The sequence below is a fragment of the Mesocricetus auratus genome, unplaced genomic scaffold (assembly GCF_017639785.1).
Source record: "Mesocricetus auratus isolate SY011 unplaced genomic scaffold, BCM_Maur_2.0 Super-Scaffold_15014, whole genome shotgun sequence".
Taxonomy (NCBI): Eukaryota; Metazoa; Chordata; class Mammalia; order Rodentia; family Cricetidae; genus Mesocricetus; species Mesocricetus auratus.
Window position 1 is genome coordinate 1300828 of NW_024429186.1, and position 6600 is coordinate 1307427.

General features: G+C 45.3%; 1 long non-coding RNA gene across 1 annotated transcript; it reads right to left on the reverse strand.

The window, feature by feature from the left end:
- Positions 1-4156: 4156 nt before the first annotated feature.
- Positions 4157-6241, reverse strand: LOC110343607. The gene is made up of 2 exons (XR_002385900.2): positions 6077-6241; positions 4157-4484 (listed from the first exon to the last, which is right to left on the reverse strand). It is a non-coding gene; the product is annotated as an uncharacterized LOC110343607 (long non-coding RNA).
- Between the last annotated feature and the right edge of the window lie 359 nt (positions 6242-6600).

Sequence of the window (6600 nt, forward strand, 5' to 3'; positions counted from 1 at the left end):
CAGCAAGCTGCCATAAACACCAAGGCAATCCTCCAGACAAGTCAAAGCTTACTAACTAACTGCAGGCCATGGCTCCTAGGAGGTCACATAACTGAATGCGGGGCTTGCAAAAATTCAGCAAAAAAAAAATGTTCCTGTGTAAAGGGAAGGCTTTTCCTCTGCCAGTCGCTTTGGTTTTTCCCTGCCAGTCACTTGGGCTCTGCCACATTGTAGTCCCCAAATAATACACAAGACGCTGTATTAATTATGAAGCTGTTGGCCTTGCTTATTTCTTACTGGCTAGCTCTGACTTAAGTAATTACCCCATAATTGTTAATCTAAGTATGTCTCTTTTTTTTAAATTTATTTTTAAGTTTAAATTTAGATTAGAAACAAAGTTGCTTCACAAGTCAGTTCCAGGTCCCTCTCCCTTTCCCTCCCTTCCTCCCGTGCCCTCTCCCAACCCCCCCATTATCCCCTCATTTCCCCAGGGAGGGTGAGGCCCTCCATGGGGGTGTCCATAGTCTGTCATTTCATCCAGGGCAGGGCCTAGACCCTCCCCCAAGAGTTCAGGGTGACAGTGCATCTCACATTGTTGGATGGGAGTTCAAAGTCCGTGTGTACTTGGGATGAGTACTGATCTACTGCCCAAGGCTCAATAGATTACCTAGGCCTCCTCACTGACACCCACATTCAGGAGGTCTTGATCAGTCCCATGCTGGATTCCCAGGCCTAAGTATGTCTCTTACCGGAGAAGTCTCCAGGCTTCCTACCCCATGGCGTTACATCTCGACTCCCTGTGTTTCTCCTTCCCAGAATCCTCCTGGACTCCTAGTCCCACCTATCTTGGCTCCCTATTGGCCAACAGTGCTTTATTGACATATACACAGGACTTCCCCAACACTCCTGAGTGTGCAACGTCTAAAGACTAAGTCAAAGTTCAAGGTGACAAATCCTATTTGTTTCTAGAAGTGCCCGCCGTGCCGTACTGCATGACTTCATTGTTGCCTTGGTTCCGAACACACAACACACACACACACTACGTGCATACACTGTTGTCACACCACACGACACCTACAAACGCTGCCTGAAATACCCTCAGACTCCAGACTACTGAACGTTGTGAACCGTGGCGCTCTGACTAAACACATCAAGGCTTCCCAGCGGCATAGACATCAGGATTTAATCACAGAAAAGAAAACATTGAGATCCTCTTCCACATCTTTTCTCAACACATACGGCATTAGCATGCCTTTGGATGGTATTGTGTTAGAAAACACCCCCACATTTCATTAGTGTGTAAGTTTTTGTTGGAGAAGTGCTGTGTATATGTCAATAAAGCACTGTTGGCCAATAGGGAAGAAAGATAGGTGGGACTAGGAGTCCAGGAGGACTCTGGGAAGGAGAAACACAGGGAGTCATCATGTAGCAGCCATGGGGGTAAGAAGTCGGACCTTTTTCCGGTAATAGAAATACTTAAGATTAACAATTATGGAGTAAATACTTAAGTCAGAGCTAGCCAGTAAGAAACAAGCAAGGCCAACAGCTTCATAATTAATACAGCATCTTGTGTGTTATTTGGGGACTACAACGCGGCAGAGCCCAGGTGACTGGTGGGGAAAAACCAAAGCGGCTGGCAAGGAAAAGGCTTCACTCTACAAGTTTTCTTTTGTCTTCAATAGACAGTAAAATTACATGAATACCAAATGACTATTTTAAAATAAACTTCTTCGTGACTTATTACCAGTGAATGCTTGATTTGACCGATTTGCCTTGTCTACACATCCAGGATTACAAGCAAAGGCACCAGCCAGTGTAGCCGGGAAGAGGCAGTCTTCTCCGTGTTAGCTGAGAGAGGAGACATTTGGTATCTGTGGTTTGCGAGCGACCTTGTTTTCATCTGGGCTTAGATGAGATTCTGAACCCTGTTTGCTCCATAGTCGCTTGTTCACTGCAGAGAGTGGCCTTATCTGATGGGAGATTCTGGGAGGCCCTGAGAACAACATGGGGCTTCACTGTGAATGTGGGGCCGGCTGCTGACCACACTCAGAGCTAACTGCTGGACCTGGTTAGCTCCCACACCAGCAGAAGCTCAGCCTCTCAGTCCCCACACATAATCGCCCTCTGCCCAACCCACAGCACAGTTATGTTTATTTTTTGCTCTCAACATTAGTCAAGTAGCAGGGCACCTTCTGCCCCATGAATTCTACCCAAGCTGTCCCACCTTACCCAGCACCATTTAAGTCCTTTCTCTGCAAAAGTAGCTTGGGGTTGTGGCAGGAGTCCCAAGGCTTCCCAGGTGCTTCATGGCACACTGGGAGAATGTTGCAGTGGCCCATTGGCTAGCCGGTCAGCATGGGCGGCATGGACGTGAGAAGCTTGAGTCAGGAGAGAATGTGAGAGGGAGAATTTGTCAAATTGTGTCACAGACGATTGTGACACCATCCCCACAGGAGTCTGGGCATTAGTGGTGATAAAAGCCAATATTCTGGGAATTCACCCAGCTGATAAAGTACTGCCTAGACCAGAAGACTACACACGAAGCCCTGGATTTCATGCCCAGTGCCACATAAACTGGGCCCTGCACAGGACAATCAGGGGCTCAGGGTTACCATGGCTAGCAACCCGGATCATTCACAGTGGACTTGGGCTGCATGAAGACCCACCTCAGAAATAAATAGATAAGTACCCTTAAAGAAAAACAAACAAACAAACAAACAAGCAAACAAACCCAAACTCAAAACAAAACAAATAAAAAAACAAGATGAAGCCTAAACATCTGTAGCAGGTGTTGAAGGGAGATGATCGTTTCTCCTGGAAAGGGACCAGCACTGGTGTCCAACAGCCAGGCATCAGCAGGACTAGACAGAGTAAGCAGAGTGAGAGAAACAGGTACAATGAGGAAGAAGAGGCTGGATAGGAACAGAACACATGGAGACTTGCTCCAGACTCAGAATTTCAAAAGAAGCTAATGCAGTGGCAGTACAGACCTTTAATCCCAGCACTCGGGAGGCAGAGGCAGGCAGATCTCTGTGAGTTCAAGACCAGCTTTGTCTACAAGAGCTAGTTCCAGGACAGCCTCCAAAAACACAGAGAAACCCTGTCTCAAAAAAACCAAAAAAAAAAAAAAGAAGCTAATGCATTTATTCTTTTGAAAAAAAAAAAGGCCTGGAGAAGTAAAAAACAGAGACCGATGAACAGCAGCCGTTTCCATACTTTTCATTTGTCAAACATATATATAAATGATGGAAAAGCCACAAGCTAAAAAAGCTGTTTGGGTCCTAGATATATCAAAGTGGAAGAACACAGACCCAAACTCCAGGGCCTGGTCACTCTTACTGCAGAGTGGGTGGTAGGAGAGAGTATTTGGAGGACAATGAAACAGCTGATCACAAACAGGGATGTGGGAGGGAGATTTTCAGCTCTAGATGAAGGGTTCAGGCGGAGGGAAGTTTGATGGACGTAGTCTCCTGGAGCGGGTGTGTCCAGATAACAGGCAATGTCTAGCTGGCTGTCGACCAAGGAGACAAGGGTGGCCCAGTGCCTTTTAGACACTGGATATTGAACGGGTGTTGGGTAAAGCAGCCCTCGAAGAACCCTAGGAATGAGACATGTGTGCAATCGATCAGCTCTAGAAACTCAGTGAAATTAGACATGGCAGCAAGTTGATTTGGGCTAAATGAAGAACATTTTAGTGATATCTTCCTGAGACGATAAAGTAGCCATGTAAGTGTTAACGTGAACTCATAAGGTTCCTTTTGTCTCTCCGCCTCCCTGAGGGTGGGTGTCATACGCAATACATATTTAAATGCCGGGAGTTTGGGGCTAGCTGGGGACGGGGTGGCCTTTTGTCATCCTTAGGCTTCTCTTATCAAAAGAAACCTCCTTTTACAAGCCGGGGTCTCGTTCTGATTGATGAACAGCAGCAAGTCACCATTTCCTATAGCCGGGGCGTCTAATATAAAACGGCTCTGTATACACATGTACAAACAGGATTTATAACAAGGCTCCGACAAAAGGTAAATTGTGTCTTGAGTTTTGAGAACTGAAATATCTGCTTCCCTGCCACAGCCGCACAGAGCTCATGAATGATGCAGGCCCTGGCTTTCACAGGTGCTATTGCTTTGCAATGCCGCTTCTTGAGGGAACAAATACGAAAAAAATAAAACACGTCATTTTACATGATACAGAGTCTTTTTATTGTCATCTTCCCGGCTTTAAGAGCGAATGGGGGCAAGTCATCAAAAAGACATATTGTAGGTGCAGGTTGCGCCTCAGATTCAGATATTCTAATGGTGGGCTCAGTTCAGAGGGTCTCTTCGGCGTCTCTCCCCTGGTTTCTCATCCCTGGCCAAGTGACCTGGTAATAATGCCGCAAACCATAGAGAGGATGATTTACTTGCCTTGGGGCTCTTGGAGATGATCATTTTCCTCTAACTGACTCCACAGTGCAGTCTTCAGATAGAGCCCTAGGGAGTGAATGGGACGGGATCTATCACATAGGGCTGTAAAGACAAGCAAGTAGATTTTTTTCAGAGACCTACGGTGATGGAGATTGTCTTAGCTACCTGTCTATTGCTGTGACAAAGCAACACAACCAAGAAAACCTATATATGTATGTGTTGCGGGATCCTGTCTGATCCTGCCTGATCCTGGGGGATCCTTTAGCCTCCAAATAACACACAAGGCACTATATTAATTATGAAGCTATTGGCCGTTTGGTATGGTTTCTAATCAGCTAGCTCTGACTTAATTATTAAGCCACAATTACTAATATATATGTTTTCTATAAGAACTTATCTTTCCAAGGACGCAGCCTCATGCATCCTCTTCCTGTGGTCACATGGAGATGACTCACTTGACTACATTTCCCAGAATCCTCCTAGACTCCTAATCCCACCTATCTTGCTTTCCTATTGGCCAACAGTGCTTTATTGACATATACACAGAAGGACTTCCCCCATCATGTATGTGTATAATATGTATATAAATATTATAGTATGTATATATGTAGTATTTAATTAGGCTTACAGAGGGTTAGAGTCTATGATGGTAGAGCAAGGACATTGCAGCAGGAAACCGTTGAGAGCTCATTGATGTCAGAGAGAGACCATTAGGGACCACGTAATATTTGACACCTCGAGCCTGCCCCTGGTGACATACCTTCCCCAACAAAGCTACACTTTCTAATCCTTCCAAAACTGACCCACCAACCTGGGCACCAAGTGTCCAAATACATGAGTCCATGGGGACCACCTTCATTCAAACTACCGCAGAGATAAGTTACAGAATTTACCCGCATGCAAACTGTTCTTAGAAACAATTGAAAACACAACGAGATGACCATGCACTCCCTGGGATGGCTCGTATAGACAATAACAAGTGCTGGCCTGTATGTGGAAACATTTGTTGCAGCTGAGAACAGAGAATGGTGCAGCCCTTGCGGAAAAACAATCGACAGCTCCTCTAGGAGGTAGGCAGTGAGATACCACGAGTGCCAGCCAACTCCACCCCACGCATGAGCTGAGGACACAGAGAACGTGGACTCCACAACACTCTACAAGGTTCACAGCAGCATCACATCGCAGCACATACATAAAAAAATGTGCACATCCTGCACGGTGGGGTAGTGTTCGGGCGCAGGAAATGGTGAAGCAGGGTGAAGATGCCGGTCAGGGGCTAAGAGCACTCTCTGCTTTTGCAGAGGATCCAGTTTTGGTTCTCGGAATGCGTGGGGTGGTTCACGACCACCCGCAACTCCAGTTCTGGCTAATCTGACTGCCCTCTTCTGGTCTCTGAAAGTTCCAGGTATGCACACAATGCACAAACACACACACCCACACGATAAAGAGAAACAAAATGATTGTATACACAGGTGAACATTTAAAATATGCTAGGTAATGAAAGGACAAGATGCAGGCAGGAGTTTCCTGCTTCCTGCCTTGGAGCAGCTTGGTCTCACAAAAAAAAAAAAGTACCCAGCAGCTGCTTCCTAAATTACCACACAGAGGCTTAATATTACTTATAAACGCTCAGCCAATAGCTCGAGCTTATTATTAACTAGCTCTTACATTTTAAGTTAACCCATAGTCCTTACTTGTGCTCCGCCACGTAGTGGTACCTTTCCTTAGTACGGCATGTCCATCTTGCTCTCTCTGTGTCTGGCTGCCAACTCCTTCCCATCATCCTTAGTTTGGTTGCCCGCCTATGCTTCTTGCCTGGCTGCTGGCCAATCAGCGTTGTATTAAACCAACCCCAGCGACAAACCTTTACAGTGTACAAGAGGATTATTATTATACAGCAGACAGACATCACATGACTTTGTGCACAGATCTTGCCCAGAATAGGTGAATCCATAGAAACAAACAAACAAACAAAGCACGGATTCATGCTACCTAGGACCAGAAAGTTCTGGGTAATGAGAAGTGAGTGACTTTATGATCCTCTAGGATCATAAAGATAATCAGGCATTAAGTTGTGATGAACTGTACAACATGATGATACTTTTGAAAACCATCGAACTCTGTTCTAAAAGAATGAATCTTACAGCTAAGTTTTCACTTAGGGAATTTATTTAAAATCAAGGATTTAAAATATTATTAAATATCATGTGATATAAAG